The 21,267-nt window shown below is 44.7% G+C and overlaps 1 protein-coding gene and 1 non-coding gene across 2 annotated transcripts in view; both read right to left on the bottom strand.

Moving 5' to 3' along the window:
* dnajc24 (DnaJ (Hsp40) homolog, subfamily C, member 24) overlaps positions 1-21,267 on the bottom strand; it is a 120,431-nt gene that overhangs the window by 22,060 nt on the left and 77,104 nt on the right. The gene's annotated exons all lie outside the window — the stretch shown is intronic.
* On the bottom strand, positions 19,914-19,985 carry trnag-ucc. The gene has a single exon. It is a non-coding gene; the product is annotated as a tRNA-Gly (tRNA).

The following is a 21,267-nucleotide window of genomic DNA, read 5'->3' on the forward strand; positions in this document are numbered from 1 at the left end:
TTTCATATGACTTTGGAGGCAGTTATGCAGTGGGAACTTTCCAAACTGTATTTGTAGGTTCAAATGCCAAAATATGGAACCATAAAATTCCAGGTGTTTAGCCGTACTCAGATATGCCTAGGATCCAAAAAGAATAGGTTAACATCTGGCACATATGCCTGTCACTAATGGTTGGATACAGACATTAGGCACAATTCAGCAACCGCATTGCACAAGGCACGGAGCCGGGTGAATCCCGGGAGAGCCCCATATCGGGCTCCGTGCCGGGCCGATCACGAGTCACCCGACTTGCTCTGCCTTGCAAAATCGGGATCCCGCCCTCGCTGGGCAAGGTACAGATCTGCATATTTAAAGCAGCCAGTAGACTCATTTAAATACCTGAACGCTGGGACTCAACGGCTGCTCTGCAAGCCATTGCTGGGTTGCCATTTAGCACTGGTTCACACAAACATGAACCAAGTGCAAAGGCACCTCGGGGGGAAGGGGGGGTCTCACAGGGCATTAGAGATCTCTGGGTGGTCAGGGACAGGGAAGGGTGGTACCCTGACACTCCCACTGGTACCCGGGTACCTTGGCATTGCCAGCGACTGGTGGCACTGACACTGTGCCAGTGGCAGGCTCGCCTGGAGGGCAGGGCCTTGCCAATGTCAGGGGGTGTTCCCAGGGTCTCTACAAGGTTGTGAGGTAAGGGGGGAGGGAGGTGCTAGAAAGTGGGTGGAGCCGGAATGTGTGTGTGTGTGGTGGCCGGTGGGGGGGTCAGAATTGGAGCTGCCGCTCATTCAAATGGTGCCGCAATCTGTGAACAGCTGCTGATGAGATCACCATGCCAGCAGGAAATCTCTCCAAACATGGCCTCGGCGGGGAGAAACCTGTCAAGGCCAAAAAAAAGGGAAAGTTCCGTTGAATAGCAGGATGATACTTGGCACTGCAGCCGTCGAGAACCACTACACCAAACACTTCCAAAAGCAGACTTAAACTTTTGACCGCTGAATCGCCCCCATTATTTCATTAGTGCAATGTCAATATTAAGATTCGCAAATGTCCCCTGAGCAGAACTTTCAATGGTAGCAACCATTTTTAACTACTGTCAACTTGCAGGAACCGTGGCCCAGATTTTCACCGCGTCAGAGAGTCTCTGCATCATGGTGAAAATAGCAGAGAACGTCACTGAACATTATAATTCCCATTTTGTAGGGGCAGGGAACATTTCAAGCATGCATGTCTTATGTAGACAGCTAGTCATGTAAATCATCAGCATGTTCCACTCAAATGGGATTTTGGTAGCTTTAGAGTGTGAAACCCGAGGTCTGCAGATTAGACCTAGTAAGAGCAGGTCTGAACTTTGTCGATTTGTTTAGACAGTGAGGGTACCCATAATCCAATATGAACCCTTTGTATCTGTTCCCAAAGCATCTTTGAAGGAGGGTAGGTGCCCTTTAGAATTGTTAAAAATAGACATAAATATGTGTAAAAAGAACATAAACTCGTTAATGTGATACTCAAGAAAAGGTCAACAGACCAGTCAAAATCAACTAGTCACAAACAGCAATCCAAGGAACCAGTCAAAATTCCCAAGGCATTTAAAAGTCCTGCCCTTTAAATCTTTGAAAAAATGCCCGACCGAGTGTCAGAAAATGAATGCTGGCTATTTCAATCTGTTGACATAGGCAAGGGATTCCATTACTTAATTATTGTTCCATGACTGATTTCACAACCATCCATGAGCACAGTAGGAGGTGTGCTATTTTTCAGTTTGATTGAAAGCTACAAATGGTTTTAAACTCTTTGAAGAGTGACTATGAATTTCAATGCTTATCACAATAGAAAGACTATGCATTTCAATTAAATCTTTGTTGTGTTATACCGCCAAGAGAGTATTGTTTGGATCTTGTAGGCAGGCAATTTAAGCACATTTTAACACAGGAGTTCAGGAAAACAGCATGATGACTGTACATCTATCACAAAATCTGTTTCAAATAAATGAGGTACTTCAAAATAATAAGGAAAAAAACATCGCTCTAGGTCGAACACTCTCTTTAAATTGATTATCTTGCCTATATATTTAATCGAATAGCTAAGCTATTTACCGGTACAATCCAACCAAAACAGAAACAGAGGGTGGAATTCAACCAATTTCTAAGTGTCATTTTAGGTGAGTTTGGTGAAGTGATTCTCACCAGCATTTTGGGTGAGATGCACACCGGTATTCACTCACACCGTCATTTATTTGGGCCTTGGGTAGTTTATCCCCGATCTAGCCCACAGTTAGCAATTTTTTACAACAGTGGGGAGCTGGACTCCCTGACAAGACCGGCTCCTCAGGGATCGGGCCCCCATTTTGAAAGGGTGCTCCGATCTCTTAGAGAGCTGGAGGATCCCCCACACCACCCTCCCTCACCCGCAGACAATGTCACCCATGAACACATGGGCATTCCCCTGAACTGCTGCCAAGTAACAACACCTCACTATAGGGTCGCTTAGGGCCCCCCTGTTCGGGGCCCCCCATTTCAGGGCCCCGACCCTTCACACTCCCAATCTTTATGAGGCCACTTCATACCTGCCGTTCACCCATCACCCTTCATCCTCCCTCATTCCCCCTTTCATGGGCATGGCACCCCTCAGGCCCCAGCCCTTAGCAGTGCCACCTGGGCAACCTGACACTGCCAACAATGTCAAGACTGGCTGGCAGTGCCAAGGTCCCCGAGTGCCAGGGCCCACCCTGCCCTGTCTCAGACCACTCAGAGGTCTCCAATAGCCTGGGAGACCGCCCAGATGCCATTACGCCTGGTCTACGTTTGTGTGGGCAAGTACTAAATGGTTCCCTGGGGAGGTTTATAAGGTAAGGCTGTTAGGTCCCTGGTGTTGGGAGAATCCAGCAATGTTTATTTAAATGGGCCCAGTGAGAGTGAGATCCAGATCATAACATCTCGTGAGGGTTGGGTTCTCAGTCAGTCCCAGTTTGTATTCCAATTTGAGGCCACAAGCCAAGCAAAGTTCAAAGTCAGGTAGTCCAACAAAGTTTCTCTCAGAAAACACAGAGGCGGTTGTCACTACTGCCTCACAGCACCGAGGACCCGGGTTCGATCCAGGACCCGGGTGCGATCCAGGCCCTCGGTCACTGTCCGTGTGGAGTTTGCACATTCTTCCTGTATCTGTGTGGATCTCACCCCCACAACCCCCCAAAAAAAGATGTGCAGAGTAGGTGGATTGGCCACGCTAAATTGCCACTCGATTGGAAAAAATGAATTGGGTACTTTAAATTTGAAAAAGAAAAACACTGACCAGTCGCCCACCACGTCCGTTGACCTCTGCAGGCACTCAGGCAGCCCATTCTGTACAAACCCCCACCTGCCCTTGTGCACCAGTGCCTGTTTCAGTATGATTCTGGGAAACATAGTGCATGTGACCTGCTGTGTAGTCTGGCCAAGAGGAAATGCGATATACATGCAGGGAGATACAGCCCCTCCATATCTCTGCCCAATGCTGTGTTACAGTTGTTATAAGGCTTTATTTAGCTGAAGGAATGTAAATACGCTAAACTGTTTTGTGAATGAGCGTATAGTGACGTCTGCAATAGATGCTTAGAACTTCATTTAATCTCATCTCTGCTTGGGTCCTGAGCTCTGCCCGTGGTGGATACTGAGTGAGTTGGCATGGTAAGTGTCAGGGCAAATGGTGGTGGGGCTGGGGGTATAGATTGGCATGGAGGATTTGAGGGGCTATGAGATGGGTACAGGGCATGAGGCGGTGCGCATTGGCATGGCTTTGACATAGGGATTGTGTGGGGGTGAGGGATGAAACCTTGAGGATGTTTCATGTTTTATTCTTTATTTATATATTTTGGATGCAGTGCCAGGTCTCTGAGGCAGGCCCTCCACCCAACCGGCTTCCACAGCTGGCAACCTCCTTCGCTCACCCAGGTTTTCCATCCCCGACTTCTAATCCAGTCTGTCCTCTCCAGACTGAATATCTGACATCTGGGCAGTAATTTTTGAAGGGCAGTTTCATGGAACTTGGAATTCTCCCTACTCTGCACACACAACCCATGGTCGAAAATCTGGCCTTGTTTTTCATTAACAAGAGGGGAAATGGGAGATGGGAGGGTGCTGTCCTGCTTGTGGCTTTGAACAAATTTTCCACATTGAACGCCCAACAACAGGACTAATGCCAGGGAAGGTTTCAAATTGCTTTTCTGGATTCCACATAGCCAACTGCCGAAGGACCGAAACTAAAGCAGAAAGGTATTTCATCGCATAGAGTAGCAGCAATTTGGAACTCTTTCCCCAAGAAGCTGGGGATGTAACTGAAAATTCCAATGCTGAAATCAATAGATTTTAGTTAGCTGAGATGATTAAGGGATACAGAGTCAATACAGGTAAATGGAGTTAAGATCCAGATCAGCCATGATCTAATTAAAATTGCAGAGGTGGTTCAAAGAGCTGGATGGTTTACTCCTCTTCCTATCATCTTCCACATGATGTGAATAATCAGGGTTATCCTGTACTCCAACTCTTTCTTGGCATGTAGCAGCACCGGTAGGAACTTCCCTCAAAGAAATACAGGAGCATGGCCTAAGAATTTCTATTTGCTCTAATTAATGGAACAGAAAGTTACGAGCTGCACACCTACAATTTCCCTCAACCCACCAAAATGTTCTTCCCAAGGACAAAACATTCAGCTGGGAGCACCTGATTATGGATTCATCACTCATAAGGGAGACTGGAAATATAACTTTATAAACATATTTTAAAACCACTAGGGAACAGTTTTAACTGCTCGTACACATTGGATGAGCTGCTGGATTCTATGAAGAAAAATAGAAAGGTATTAATGCACCTCTGGTCAAAAGTCCTGAAGGAAATTCCAGAGCCACGAGTATGACAGTGACTTGTTACCATTAATCTCTGGTGACACACAAATAATGTAGCCTGCGGTTCAGTATGCAATGCTGCCAAAAACCTCGCATTTGAATGGGAAAGTCAACTTTCGTTCCCCAGCTTAAAAGGTGGCCAGCATATTAAACAAACAAAACACTAATCCGTTTTGTAATTTTTTAAAGAAGGTCATGTCTAAGGTTATGTTCAAAACCTGCTAAACATTACAATTAATATTGTGTTCAGAATATCATACAGCACAGAAGTAGGTCATTCAGCCCATTCTGCCTGCTGTTTGTGAAAGCTATACAAGTAGTTCCATTACCCTGTAACTCCCGATTGCCATGAATTTCTTTCTCCTTCAAGTATTTATCCAACTCCCCTTTGAAAGTCAGTATTGAATCTACTTCTACTACCCTTTCAGGCAGCACGGGAGGGATTCTCCACGAACTGGCGGGGCGGGCCACTCCGACGTCGAGGAATGGCGTGAATCACTCCGGCGTCGGGCCACCCTCAAGGTGCAGAATCCTCCAGGTATTCAGGGGCTAGGCCGGCGCCGGAGTGGTTTGCGCCGCCCTCAGAGCCAGGTACCGCCGGTAAGTACCTGCTGTAATTTACGGCGGCGGGACCGGCCTAAAACGGGCCGCCACTCAGCCCATCACGGGCCGGAGAATCGCTGGTGGTGGGGGGCGCCGCCAATGGCCCGACCGGTGCGATTCCCGCCCCCGCCAAATCCCCAGCACCGGAGAATTCGGTAGCTGGCAGGGGCGGGATTCACGCCGTCCCCCAGCGATTCTCCCACCCCACGCCGGCATCCCGTCCCACATTTCTGATCATCGTAACTCTTGCCTGTTAAAAATGTCTCATCATTTCCCCTCTAGTTCTTTTTGCTGACTGCATGCTACAATATCCACAATATGTGAACAACAAAGCTTTTTGTTAACAAAACGATACAAGTGTTTTGACTAAATCCATAGGAACTTCATGAAGAAGAATAAGCAGGAAATAAATGGAACTTTTCAAGTTTTTAAAATAGCCAGTTTTGTTTAGCGAGGAAACTTGTGAAAGTCTTCACCAAATGATCAAAATCATTTGAAAGGCTTGAATTGTTCAACTGTGAAAGAATGGTGGTTAAACAGAAATGTTCCTAGGTATAGTCTTCCAAATGAACAGTGGAGTAGGCAGTATCATTTATCTCCAATTCACTGTCTTTTCTCAATATCACTCACATAAAAGCTAGGCTAAAATCCAACAGGTTTGTTTAGAATCACTAGATTTTGGACCGTAGCTCCTTCATCAGGTGAGTTTTACAATAAGAACTAAGAGCAGGAGTAGGCAATTCAGCCCCTAGAGCCTGCTCCACCATTCGGTACGATCGTCGCTGATCTCATCTCAGCCTCATCTCCATCTTCCTGCCCACTCCGCATAACCCTTCATCCCTCTTCTAATTAAAAACCTATCTATCTCCTCCTTAAATCTGTTTAATGTCCTGGCGTCCATTGCACTCTGGGGTAGAGAATTCCAGGTTCATGACCCTTTGAGTGACGTAATTCTTCCTCATTTCTGTTTTAAATCTGCTGCCCCTTAGTTTAAAACTATGGCCTCTCGTTCTAGAATGTCCAGCATGGGGAAACATCTGCTCTACATCTACCCTGTCAATCCCCTTTAGCATCTTATATACCTCAATGATACCTCCTCTCATTCTTCTAAACTTCAGCTAGTATAGGTCTAACTGCTCAATCTCTCTTCATCAGACAAGTCCTTCAACCCTGGAATCAATCTCGTGAAACTTCTCTGAATCACCTCGAATGCGTTTACTTCCTTCCTCCATGAAGGAGACCAAAATTGTGTGCACCAGTCACTTCCCTCATCAATACTTCAGTTGATTCTGCATCCATAGTCTTCTTGAGGTGGCAATCTAGATGGTGTTTTATTACTGAACTAGGTCATTACTATAGATCAAGAAAGCCCTAGTACTGACCCGTTTGAAACCCCATTATATACCTTCCTCCAGCCCAGAAACAAATGTTCACCACAATTCTGTTTCTTGCCACTCAGCCAACTTCAGATCCATGCTGCCAGTGACCCTTTTATTCCCTGTGTTTGCTGATAAACCTTTAATGTGACACTTTAACAAACACCTTCTGGTCCGCGTACGCTACATCAACCGCATAACCCTCAGTGCAACTTCATCAGAAGAATCAGGCAAATGATTTAAACACAATTTGCCATTAAGTAATCCTAGTTAGCTTTCTTTAATTAATCCATATTTATCCAATTGACTGCTAATTTTGTCCTGGGTTATCTTTGGCCTGTAGTTGCTAGGTTTTACCTTGCACTGTTTTTTGATCAAGGGTGTAACATATACAATTTTCCAGTCCTCTGGCACAACCCCTATTTCTTTCATGGCCAGTGCCTTCACAATTTCCACTCTTTCTTCCATCAGTATCCTCTAACACACCTCATCTGTTCCGGTACATCAGCTTTAAGCACAGGCAGGGGAAGCACGGTGGCGCAGTGTGTTAGCACTGCTGCCTCATTGCGCTGAGGTCCCAGGTTCGATCCCGGCTCTGGGTCACTGTCCGTGTGGAGTTTGCACGTTCTCCCAGTGCTTGCGTGGGTTTCGCCCCCACAACCCAAAGATGTGCAAGATAGGTGGATTGAACACGCTAAATTGCCCCTTAATTGAACCAAAAATGAATTGGGTACACATTTTTTTAAAAAAGCTTTAAGCACAGGAAACTTCCTATATCAATTTTATTCCATAGAGTAACTCAACTATCTCCTTTTTCACTATGATTTTGGAAGCAACTTCTTTAGTGAGCACTAATTTAGTACTTTAGCCAAGCTGTAAATCCCCACTTTGGTCTTCAATCAGCCCATTTAATAATTATATGCCTAGAGAAGACTTGTGGATTCTCTTTTATATCGGCTGTGAGTCTGTTCTCATGCTTTTTTTAAATTATAATACTAATAATCTTTATTATTGTCACAAGTAGGTTTACATTAACACTGCAATGAAGTTACTGTGAAAATCCCCTAGTCGCCACATTCCGGCGCCTGTTCGGGTACACAGAGGGAGAATTCAGAATGTCCAATTCCCCTAACAAGCACATCTTTCAGGGCTTGTGGGAGGAAATCGGAGCACCTGGTGGAAACCCACGCAGACCCAGGGAGAACGTGCAGACTCCACACAGACAGTGACCCAAGCCGGGAATTGGACCTGGATCCCTGGCGCTTATGAAGCAACCGTGCTAACCACTGTGCTACCATCCGCCGTTTGCTTCTCATTTCTTTTTCTCCACTTCCCCTCTGAACTTTTTTATTCAGCCTGGATCTCACAAATCGATCTGACATCTATCATACACCCTCTTCTACCTGTTTACCCTACTCCCCATCTCGTTTGTAATCCATGGAACTCAGGCTTCGTTTGTCCTACCTTTCCCCTGAAAGTGTACCTGAACGATATTTTCTTTAGGACAGCGCATTGTCAATTCACAGGTTTCCCTGCAAATCTTTGATTCCAACTTACCTGGGCCAGATACATTCTCAATCCATTCAAATTGCAATCCCCCCCCCCCCCCTCCCCAAATTAATTATCTTTACCCTGGTTTGCTCGTTATCCTTTTCATAGCTAACCTGAACCTTATGATAGAATGATGACTATCCGCTAAACATTCCCCTGCACACTTGATGCACTTATCCTATCTCAATCACCAGACCCAGATCCAATAATGCCCCCTTTTGCATTAGACTGGAAACATACTGATATAGAAACACTTCTTAAACACACTCTAGAAACTCCTCCACAAGAGCAAAACTTGAGTCTTTTCATCAGATAACTGTACTAAATATATGTTGCCTTTCACAACCTCAGGACATCTCAAGGTGCTTTTTCGAGGCACTTTTATCATGCAGAGAAAGTAGCACCCAATTTGTTCACAGCAAACTCCCTCAAACTGCAATGTGATATGACTAGATAATCTTCTTCAGTGATGTCAGTTGAGGGATGATAAAAAGTATTGGCAGGGTGAACTCATTTCCAACTCTGGAACCTCAGTTTAACATATCACCCAGAAGATGGCACCCCCAACAGTGCACCACTCCCTCAATACTACAACCTTTGGAACAGGACCTGAATTCACAACCTTCTGATTTAACTTATCACATTGTTTCTGATCAGCCAAGAATTACTTCAGAAGATACGTTCAGTAAGTGAAAAGTTCCTTGATTATTGCATTGTGCCTCAATATTTTAAGAGGTGCAATTATTCATTTGACAAATGTTAGAATGATTCTCCTGAGTACTTCAATGACCAAACTGATTTTTGATATGTCACAAACTCTTCTGGTGCACCTGAATTGATTTCCTAAAGCACCATAATTTAACAGTGTACACCGATCACACCCTGATTACAGTCATAAAATTATTAGTTATATTGTTGTTCTGATGGGCACTCCTACCTATTCTCTGTGCATGACAGTCTACTTACAGCATGAATAAATTCTTGCATAATGAAATCTGAACATCATGTATTGATAAAAGGCAACACAAACTAAAATGGTGGAAATTGGAAGAAAATAAAATTGGAAAATGCTGAAATGACACAGCGGGTGGCGCAGTGACAGAATGGTTAGCACTGTCGTCTCACATCGCCTGGGACCCGGCCTTGGGTGACTGTGTGGAGTTTGCACATTCTCCCCTGTCTGCACAAGTTTTTTCCTGGTGCTCCGGTTTCCTCTTACAGTCCAAAGATGCCGGTTAGGTGGATTGGCTACGCTAAAATTGTCCCTTAGTGTCCAAAAATGTGCAGGTTAAGTGGGGTGGACTTTCAGAGGGTTGCTGCAGACTCGGTGGGCGAATGGCCTCCTTCTGCACTGTAGGGATTCTATTCTATTCTGTGGACACAGAGTCAAGCAAGAAAAACAAAGTTTGATACTTAGAACTGATTAGAAATTTGTTGAAGTGCCAAAGAACAACATAAAAACAATCTAATAATAATAATAAATCTTTATTGTCACAAGTAGGGTTACATTAACCCTGCAATGAAGTTTCCGTGAAAAGCCCCTAGTCGCCACACTCCGGCATCTGTTCTGGTACTCGGAAGGAGAATTCAGAATGTCCAATTCACCTAACAGCATGTCTTTCGGGACTTATGGGAGGAAACCGGAACACCCAGAGGAAATCCACGCAGAAATGGGAGAACGTGCAGAATCCACACAGATAGTGACCCAAGCCGGGAATCGAACCTGGGACCCTGGCGCTGTGAAGCAATAATACAAACTACTGTGCTACCGTGCCTGCTCATATCCACCATCTTACACAGCAAAAGTTGAGCTAAAGTGACATATGGTTTGTTACCAAGTACCACGGTTTTAAGTAGTTATTATAACTAAGCTGAATAAAGCCAAATTTATGTTGCTAACTGTTTGACCATCACACTCTAAACTTAACTTATCCTCTTTGTCTCTTGAGAGACATCAGAATGCTGTGAGCTTGCATCACATTTCTCCATCTTTAGCCACAGAGAACCATAGAAAAGTTACAGCACAGGAGGCCCATCTTGTTCATGCCAGGCTGAGGACACCGAGCTGTCCTTTCTAATCTCACCTTCCTGCACCCGTCCCATAGCCCTGTAGCTTACAGCACTTATGGTGCAGATCCAGGTACTTTTTTTAAAAAGAGTTTAGGGTCTCTGCCTCCATCACCCACTCGGGCAGCGAATTCCAGACTTCCACTACCCGCTATGTAAAAAATTCCCTTGTCATGTACCTTCTACACCTTCTGCCACTTATCTTGAATTTATGTTCCCTTGTTCTAGAATTCTCCACCAAGGGAAACAATTTAATCCTGTCCACTTTATCTCTTCCACTCATAATTTTGGACACCTTAAGTGACACCTCAGCTTTCTTTGTCCCAAGGAAAATAACTTCAACCTATTCAATCTTTTCTCGTAGCGACACTTTTCTAGCCCTGGCAGCATTCTTGTAAACCTCCTCTGCACTCTATCCAGAGCAATTCCATCCTCCCTGTAATGTGCTGACCAGAATTTCTCACACTACTCCAACTATGGCCTCACCAGTATTTTATACAATTCCAACATTATGTCCTTACTTTTATATTTTATACCTCTGCCCATGAAGGAGAGCATTCCATATGCCTTCTTTACAACCTTGTCTACTTGAACTGCTGCCTTTAGAGACCTGTGCACTTGTACGCTAAGATCTCTCACTTCATCTAACCCTCTTAGTATATTCCCATTTATTGTACTTCCTATAATTGTTTGACCTCTCTAAATGCATGACTTCACACTTCTGGATGGTAAAATCCATCTTCCACTTTACCACCCACTCCACCAACCCATCTGTATTGTTTTGGAGATTGTTACCCTCCACACTTTCACTCCTCGGACAATCTTTGTATAAGCTTTTAATAAGAAGTATATTTATTGGGAGGAAACGGGTGGCACGATTCACACTGCTGCCTCACAGTTGAGGGACCCGGGTTCAATTCCGACCTCAGATGGGACTGTCTGTGTGGAGTTTTCACTTCCTCCCAGTGTCTGCCTGGGTTTCATCCGGGTGCTCCAGTTTCCTCTCACAGTCTAAAGATGTGAAGGTTAGGTGGATTGGCCATGCTAAATTGCCCCTTAGTGTCCAAAAGGTTTGGTGGGGTTACTGGGATAGGGTTAACGCGTGGGCTTAAATAGTTTCTCTTTCCAAGGGCCGGTGCAGACTCAATGGACCGAATGGCCTCCTTCTGCACTGTAGGGATTATATGATTCTAACCACAGCTAAAAATATAACAGTAACACAATCCCAAATTACAGGCAAGCCTCACCACTTCATTTCACTTGTGGTTAGCGAGGCAATGCGATAGAAGGGGTTGCTATAAGTCTAGAAGTGCAAGTGTGGCAAAACAGAACTCTTGCCTGCCCACGGCCCTTACTAAATTTCAGGTCATCAGCCAATTCGAAAGACGAGCCCAATTCAAAAGACGAGTACAGTACTGTCAGTTTTCAGCATCATTTCAGTGATCCTGCGCTTGGATTTGGAGCAAAGTCCCCTGGGGGTCATATTTGGGGGTGTCGGACTTGCTGGAGTTACAGGGAGCAGACTTTTTAGCCTTCGCCTTGCTGATTGCTCGCAGGCAGGTCCTGTTGGGGTGAAGGTCAGCCTCCCAGCCCGGTGCCTCAGCATGATTGATAAAATGTTGAATGTTGAAAATGAAATAAAATATTTTTTCAAAAAAACTATGACTTTGAATAAGGACTTGGGAATTGGCGGGGGGGACACATAGTGGAAAGATCTGGCACATATAGGGTTAATGTGGGACTCAGTACAGACCGTCCACACAGTGATGAAAGAGAGCATATGCCCCACTTGCGTTGGACACAGCCAAGTGTATAAGCAAGCATGGAGACCACTCCTAGCTTGTACATTTTATTGTATATTTGTAAATAGTCCTAAGAGTTAAAAAAGACTTGATTGTTAACCTGTGTATGACTCTGAAGACTTCTTCAGATTACTGACTGTAACCAAGGCCATACAACAGGTACCACTGAATTAGTTTTAGTCGCTGATGATTTTGATTTACAACAATTGCGTGACATGAATTGAGAGTTAGGGGCAAGTTATAGAATTAAGTTAAGCAGGGACTTCAAATGACATTATAAACAATAGCAAAAGGCAAGCAGTTTATAAATGTCAAATTATTCCCTTGATTGGATCACCGGCTCATAACTCAGTACCTGACAATCTGTTATGCTATAACATTATCTTGGACTGTGGGGATATTTCCCCTTTCTCAGCTGTATAAGTGATGGCTGATCCTGCACATCATATCCTTAATGTGCAATGACATTCAGACAAGAGTATTAATCCCTCGTCATGTCATCAGTGCATTATTTATTTGGCAGCTAGTTACCAGAATCTAGTGCCTTTAATATAAATATATGGTACATAATTTGATAAAATAGACAGAGAAAGTTTAATGTTACATTTATTTCCATTGCTCTTAGTTCACAGCAGTGATTCACAAAATATCCTAAATTATAGTCTTTTGCATTGTTTGTATCTTATGTAATATAATGAAGCACTGAGGAGGCAGCAGCAGTCTTAACTCTGCAAATGATTTTCTTCCTCTAATTGAAGTGTGCTCTTATTGTGGATATATCTGAAGGTGTGGGTGGTTGTATTTCGTAGCCGCACCTCCTCTTTCACATGAAGCTTACAAACAGCACACACTCCATTAATTAACTCCTTTGACTAGCATTCATCTACTGTTACCTGACAAATTGCACCCAGATGTTAGTGGAGTAGGAACAAGCACAGATCAAAGTTGCTGAGGGAGATGTGTTTGATCTGTCACAATTACCAAGGCTGTTGATGGAAGCAAATTATTTCCCTTTAGATTAATCCTAAGCAAAGGGCCACAAGGGGAGAGACTGACAGTGAAAGCTTCCAGCCAATCAACAGGCTTTACAAGCAAAGTCCCATAGGACCTTGGGAAACAGCAGTGTCGCCATGACAATCTGCTGCTGTTCATCATTTATTAACCCAATCCTTGCTGCCTGCCAACTTAAAGTTGGATCAGGTGACAAGGATCAGTTGAACTGTACTGTTGGTTTGTTGAACACAAGAGACTCATATATGTAATTAACTCAACAGAGACAATATTTTACATAATGATACACATGTTCTTGATGTCTTTAAACTTCCAACTAAAAGAGATAGGCATTAACCCACATTAATACACAAGAAAGATAGTTTGGATAATTGAGATATAAATGATGTAGACTAAGCACAAAGTTTTTAAAAATTTAAACCAAATTTATAGGGCGTTATTTACCAACTGCATCCCGCTGGAATGGGGACGGGACGCGGCCGATAGATCCCGTGAGAGGCCTCTTCTGGGTTTTCGCGATGGCCGTTACGCTTCACCAGTTCTGATGAGATCTCGTGAGACGTTGTGATTTGGATCCCAGCACAATGGACAAGACCCAGATTTGCAGAGTTAAATCACTAAGGTGGGAGGGGGATCACCCAGCGGTGCCAAGACGCCCAGATGGTTGGTACCTGGGCACTGCAGCAGTGCCACCTGTGTGCCTTACTGGCACTGCCAGGGTACCAGGTGGCACTGTCAGACTGGCAGTGTCAAGGTGCGCAAGTGGCATTTTGCTCCCGCCAGGAATCGGGCCCTGGGGTGTGGGGTGCTTGAGGACCACCTGACAGCTGAGTTTGAGCGTGGGGGGGGGGCATCAGGAACGAGGAGGTCGAGAGTTTGGGGAGCTATATTTAGCAGAGCTCCTCAGTGCAGGAAATGCGACTGACTGCGGCCATGGCAGTGCGTTCATGGCACTTCAGAGCCGACTTTTTTCTGTTAAATAGCGCCCAAAGTCTTAAAAATGGAATGCTCTCAAAATAAAGATTTGATCTCATAGTGTTGACTAATCCCAATAACCAGCCTCAGCCAGCAGGAGTCTTGGCATGTAACCTGGAAATAAAGTGTACGTCATGATATAATGTCACCAATACTGAAGCAGAAGGGGTGGCATGGTAGCACAGTGGTTAGCGCTGCTGCCTCACAGCTCCACGGACCCAGCCTCCGGCCTTGGGTGACTGTGTGGAGTTTGCACAGTTGCACGTTCCCCCAAGTGTCCACATGGGTTTCCTCCCACAGTCCAAAGATGTGCAGGTTAGGTAGATTGATCACGCTAAAATTGTCCCTTTTTGTTTTGGTCACGGGGATAAAGCGGAAGAATGGCTCTACATAGGCTGCTCTTTCAGAGGATCGGTGCAGACTCAATGGGACAAATGGCATTCAAGGGATTCTATGATCCTCACTTTCCTTGAAAGGGAGTTCATCACTTGCTTTGAATAGAAAATTTGTTTCAATTATGCAGTTTCCCCTCATCAAAACTCCAGATCAACTCCCTTTTGTCCTTGCTTTTCTACTCAGCTGGATTAGGCAATTGCTCTACCCTAAGAAACTGTAATAAACAACTTTGCCTGTTCTCCTTGAACTACTTGCAGTGGTTGGAGGGAGAGGCAAGGGCTATGGTTCAGCTTTGCTGGATTGTCCACACCACATAATAATATTGCTTGTCCTGGAGAATGCAGTAGAGACTAAGCTGCCCAGGTGCAAATGGTGGTCGAGGCTGTGACTTGCACTCCAGATTCCTGAGCTTCAGTGACCGGATCACCTTCACAAACTCACATTTTTCTACCTAATTGAAAAAATCAATAATTCAATATGTGACGGAATCTGCAGTTTGTGGAGACCAAGAGGGGCAATAGTGACCAGCTTGAGGGTGGGTCAGACAAGAATGCAGAATAGGGAAACCATCAATGTCAATCACCAAGAGTGATTTGGTAGCTGTGGCCGAACGGCCACCTAAGTTGGCGTCCTAAAAGGGACGTGAAATCCAAGCAGGTTAAAAGGTGCTGCGCCACCTTAGAATCTCTCTTTGCAGCAGTAACAAAACAATGGTGATCTTCACCAGCCAATATGAGGAGGAGCATCAAGCTACCAACAGAAGGGAGACCAGCGCCAGACCAGACCAAGGACCGGACATTGAGGACGACAGGATTTAGCACACAGATAAAGGCCAATATTGTCTGGCACTTGCTAGTCTAAAGTTAAGTTAAGGTCTAGCATGAACTTGTAGTACTCTGTAGAATAACTGGTGTTGATGGAGTGATTGATTAACTATAACATTCTGTGAGTGTGAATAAATACTATTTGATTAAGCAAAGTCGACTTGCAGTCATTTGTCCACCGCATACAGGTTGAAGACACACTTGTGGTAGAAACATAGCACCACTACACAGCTAGCTGGTTGAGCCCTAAATGACATAGCTGCTATACTGCACCTGCATCAGGTGGTGAGGAAACAAATCAGGAGGTAAAAATCTACTTGACATCATACTCGCCAACCTGCCTGCCACAAATGCATCCGTCCGTGACAGTATCGGGCGGAGCCACCGCTACACAAACCCTGTGGAGACAAAGTCACGTCTTCATTTTGAGGATGCCCTCCATTGTGTTGTGTGGCACTACCACCATGCGAAATGGGATAGCCTTTGAACAGATCTAGCAATGCAAGACTGGGCATCCATGAGGCCATCCACCATCACCATCCATCAACCACAATCTGCACCAGAATATCCTCCACTCTACTATTACCAACAAGCCAGGGATTAACCTTTATTCAATGAAGAATGCAGGAGAGCATGCCAGGAGCAACAACAGGCAGACCTAAAAATAGAGTTGTCAACCTGGCAAAGCTACAACACAGGACTATTTGCGTACCAAAGAGCATAAGGAGTAAGTAAACAGAGCCAAGCGATTCCACAACAAATGGATAAGATTTAAGATCTGCAGTCCTGCCATATCCAGCTGTGAATGGTGGCAAACAATTAAACAACTCACTGGAGGAGGAGGTTCGACAAATATCCTCATCCTGAATGAAGGAGGAGCCCAGAACATTGGTGCAAAAGATGAGGCTGAAGCAGTCCCCATAATTTTCTCCCAGAAGTGCCAAGTGGATGATCCATCTTCCAGAGGTTGCCAGTAACAATATCCAGCCAATCTGATCCAGTCCACGTGATACCAAGAAAAGTCTGAAGCCACTTGATAAAGTGAAGGCTATGGATCCTGACGATATCTGGCAATAGTACTTATGCTCCTGAACCTGCCCCACCCTAGCCAAGTTGTTCCAGTCATCAACAGCACTGGCATCTACCCAGCAATGTGGAAAATTACCCAAATATGTTATGTACACAAATAACAGGACAAATCCAACCCGGCCAGTTACCAGCCCATCAACTTACTGTCGATTATCAGTAAAAGTGATGGGAGGGATCATCAACAGTGCGATCAAGCAGCACTTGCTTAGCAATAACTTACTCACTTATGCTAAGTTTGGATCCTGCCAGGGCCACGCAGCTCCAGCCCTCATTCCAGCCTTGGTTCAAACATAGGCAAAAGAGCCTCAGCAAGGTGTACCAACCATAAGGTGCATTGCAGGAACTCACCAATGTTCCTTAAACAGCACCTACTAAACCCTGCCATCTAGAAAGACAAGGGCAGCAGACACATGGAAACACCACCACTGGGAAGTTTCCCATCACCCCCCGACTTGGAAATATATCGTTGTTCTTTCACTGTTGCTGGGTCAGCAACCTAGAAATCCATCCCTAACAGTACTGTGGGTGTACCTATACCAGCAGCAGTTCAAGAAGGCAGCTCATCACCACATTCTCAAGGGCTATCAGGGATGGGCAATAAATGCTGGCCGAGCCAGCAATGCCTGCATCCCAAGAATGAAATATAAAAATGAATACATTCCAAACTGCTGGCACAGACACAATAGGAAGAATCACCTCCTTCAGTGCTGTGAAATTCTATGATTCCCTGTATTTCTTAATAAACTATAAACACAATTTGTCCAGATAATTAAAATTAGCTTTTTGACCCCAACATGTCAGTGCCTCTTTAATGCAAAGCTTTTTGCTGGAGGTGCTAACACAGAGTAATGCATTTTTACCCATCTCACCCCAGGTCAGGCAGCAGGAGGCACAAACAGCCTGCCAGACGTACAAGATACCAAGATCTCCTAGCTTGCTACATAGGGAGAGTTGTCAGGTTGATATTAACAGATTTTACCTTCACAAGCAATCAATCCAGGGTTACCACTCTCTGTGCGTTAACAGACAGGTGTCCATTGGCACTTCAACCTGTACATATGCTTTACTCCATTTATCCTATCAAACACTTCATATCTTTATTTTTTACTTTTTAAAGTACCCAATTCTTTTTGTTACATTTAAGGGCAATTTACCTACCCTGCACATCTCTTTGGGTTGTGGGGGTGAGACCCAGGCAGGCATGGGGAGAATGTGCAAACTCCACAAGGACAGTAACCCGGTGCCAGGATCGAACCCGGGTCCTCGACGCCGTGAGACAGCAGTGCTTAGCACTGTGCCACCGTGCCCCATCATCAAAACCCTTCAAAATGTTAAAGCCCATGAACAAGTCAGCTCTTAGACTACATGTTCAGATTTTAGAAATCCTTCGGCTTTAAAAATATTGTGGTACGAGGATAACAAGGATCATTCCTGAAATGATTATTTTAAAATATTTAATGACTGAACTCATCCTGATGTGAAATGAAGCTGCCAGCATCACTGGAACACCCTAACACAGTAAAGAGGGAAAAAGGTGCAAATGTCACGTAAATGTGAAGGCTGATGCTATTTTTATAAAGAAACCATTAATTAGCTGTAATCTTTGCAAGATTGACCTACTTGTGACTGCCCCCTGTTATGATGTGATGGTTCAAAAAGTAATTTTCCAAGAAGATCCTTGTCACATATACCCAGGAGACGGAGAAGTACTGAAACTGTTTCTTAACCGCAGGGAGTGCCATTTTCACAGGATAATAGCATATTTCTGAACAATATTCTGGTCAAAAAACAGATGCCCAAATGACTGCATTTCTCACAATACCAAAGATAGAAGCCACACTGAAAGAACAGTTAAAAAACTGGAAAATATTTTCATTATTTAGCTTTTGATTTGAAAGCACGCAACATGTTCAGGCCTGTTGTATGAAAATTGCAAAGCGGCTTCAGTTCGCACTTATGCTAAAGGAGTCTCACCTAGGTTCAGTCTGTAATCTGGTCTGACCCTGCCCAGATACAGGCTATAACCTCAGCAACAATGCAATGCCTAATGTTGTGCACACCATTCACCACAGTGACTGTGTCAATGTAGGCTTAAGGATTTTGGTGGTTTAACAGCATTCTTTGTTTAAAAATAACAACATTTCTCCAAAATATTTATTTTTAATGACACACCAGGATAAAAAACGGATAATTAGACATTTAAAATTCAGATCTGAACATGACAGTCATTGATTTTAATTTTACTGAGTCAATCTGACTACATATGGTCAATTACAAGGTTGTAGGGTCAAATAGTTCACCAGATATTTGAACATGTAACCTTTGTTGACAATTCTTCACTGTACCCAGGCAGGGCTTTCACACAAAATATTAAACCGAGGAGGCCCTGTCTGCCCTCTCAGGTGGACGTAAAAGATTTCTCGACAATAGTTGAAGAAAAGGGGAGCCTGGCCAACACTTTCCTTTAAATGAAAATCACTAATAGACAGAAGATCTCTGGACATTATCTGTTGCTGTTTGAGAGGCCTTGCAGTGCGCAAATTGGCTGCCATTTTAAAAACATTCTTCCACGGGATATGGGCCTCACTGGCTAGGCTAGGATTTAGTGTCCATTCCTAAATGTCTTTCAGAAGGTGGTGGTGAGTGTTCCTGAATTGCTGCAGTTCATGTGGTCTAGGTACTCTCATAGTACTGTTAGGAAAAGTGTTCCAGGATTTTGATCCAGCAATAGTGAAGGTATGTGGTATGAAGGGGTACTTGCAGGTGCTGTTCACGTGCATCTGCTGCCCTTGTCCTTCTAGGTGGCAACGGTCATGCATTTGGAAGGTATAGTCAAAGTAGCCTTGATGAGTTGCTGCAGTGCATCATGTAGATAATGCACACTGCTGCCACTGTGCATTAGTGGTAGTGAATTTTAAAGGAGATGGATGGGGTGCCAATCAGACTGTTTATCATAGAATTTACAGTGCAGAAGGAGGACATTCGGCCTGTCAAGTCTGCACCAGCCCTTACAAAGAGCATCCGACTCAAGCCCACGTATCTACCCTATTCCCGTAACCCAGTAACGCCACTTAACCTTTTTGGACACTAAGGGCAATTTAGCATGGCCAATCCACCTAACCTGCACATCTTTAGACTGTGAAAAATGAAATGAAATGAAAATCGCTTATTGTCACGAGTAGGCTTCAATGAAGTTACTGTGAAAAGCCCCTAGTCGCCACATTCCGGCGCCTGTCCGGGGAGGCTGGTACGGGAATCGAACCGTGCTGCTGGCCTGCTTGGTCTGCTTTTAAAGCCAGCGATTTAGCCTGGTGAGCTAAACCAGCCCCTAAAGTTTCTAATTTGTTATTGCGATGGCCGGGAATCGAACCCGGGTCAACTGCTTGGAAGGGAGCTCTGCTCACCACTATACCACCATCGCTCACTGTGGGAGGAAACCGGAGCACCCAGAGGAGACCCGTTCAGACACCGCACAGAAAGTGACCCAGCCAGGAATCGAAACTGGGATACTGGAGCTGTGAAGCAACTATGCTAACCACTATGTTACCGTGCTGCCCTTGATGGGAATGTGGGGGTTTCTCAGTTTAGTCCTGGATGATATTGAGCTTCTTGTGCTGTTAGAGCTGCACTTATGAGGCAAGTGGAGATTATGGCATCACACTCCTGATTTATGCCTTGTAGATAGTGGACAGGCTTCGGGGAGTCAGGAGATGAGTTACTCGCTGCATTAGTCCCAGTCTCTAACTTACTCATGTACATAGACCAGTCCTAACAGCATCTGGGCATGAGGAGGTCTCCCAGGCCATAGGAGATTGCCAGGTGGTCAGGGAGTGGGCAGGGTGGCACCCTTGCACCCTCATTGGCACCTAGGTACCTTGGCATGACTTGACTGGTAGGGTATGCAGTTGACAGTGCCAAGGTGCCAGGTTGCCCATGTCAGGGGTCAGGCCCGGGGTGCCTTACCCATAAGAGTGGGGTGAGGTTAGGCTTGAGGATCCCGGAAGAGGTAAGTTGGGTGAAGCGGGGGTTGGGGGGGTCAAAAGATCGCAGCTGCCTTTACAAATGGCACCCCAATCCATGAGTAACCTTCCTTCACTCAAGAAATTACTAAAGTGTGGCCTTGATCAGGCATTCCTCGCCGGGTCAAAAAGAATGGCAAAGTGCAGTTGAATAGCAGGGTCTTTCTTGGTGCTGAAACACCCGACTAAATGCATCCGAAATCACAGAATTATTTTCATTGAATTTCACCCACTATATAAACACATATTCTTTTAATTCCAAGAAGTCTTATAAAATTACAGCCGGATATTCCTGGCCTTTGCTACACCTACTATGAATTTTATGAAGTGTCATGGTACTACTATGAATGTTATGAAGTGTCATGGTAGGGAGATATTAGGAATTTGGGGTCCAGAAATGTGGTCCAAGGTGTAGCAGTCGATTTAGGGGTTAAACAGACTGAAGGAAAAGACTGCTACCAGCAGAGTTAGAGTGTTATGCCCACAGCCTGAGTTAGCTTGTCCCATTTAGACTTAACCTCATTAGTGAGAATACCCAGGATGTCCCATTTCAGCCCGGATGATACAGTCAAGATGCACTGTCATTCAAGGCAACCTTGTTTGACCAGCGACAGGCCATCGCAATAGCTTTGTTCTTTTATCTAAACGGGAGTGGGTCTTACATAAGAACTGTCTAGAGAGAGA

This window comes from Scyliorhinus canicula, chromosome 9, assembly GCF_902713615.1.
Source record: "Scyliorhinus canicula chromosome 9, sScyCan1.1, whole genome shotgun sequence".
NCBI classification, from domain to species: domain Eukaryota; kingdom Metazoa; phylum Chordata; class Chondrichthyes; order Carcharhiniformes; family Scyliorhinidae; genus Scyliorhinus; species Scyliorhinus canicula.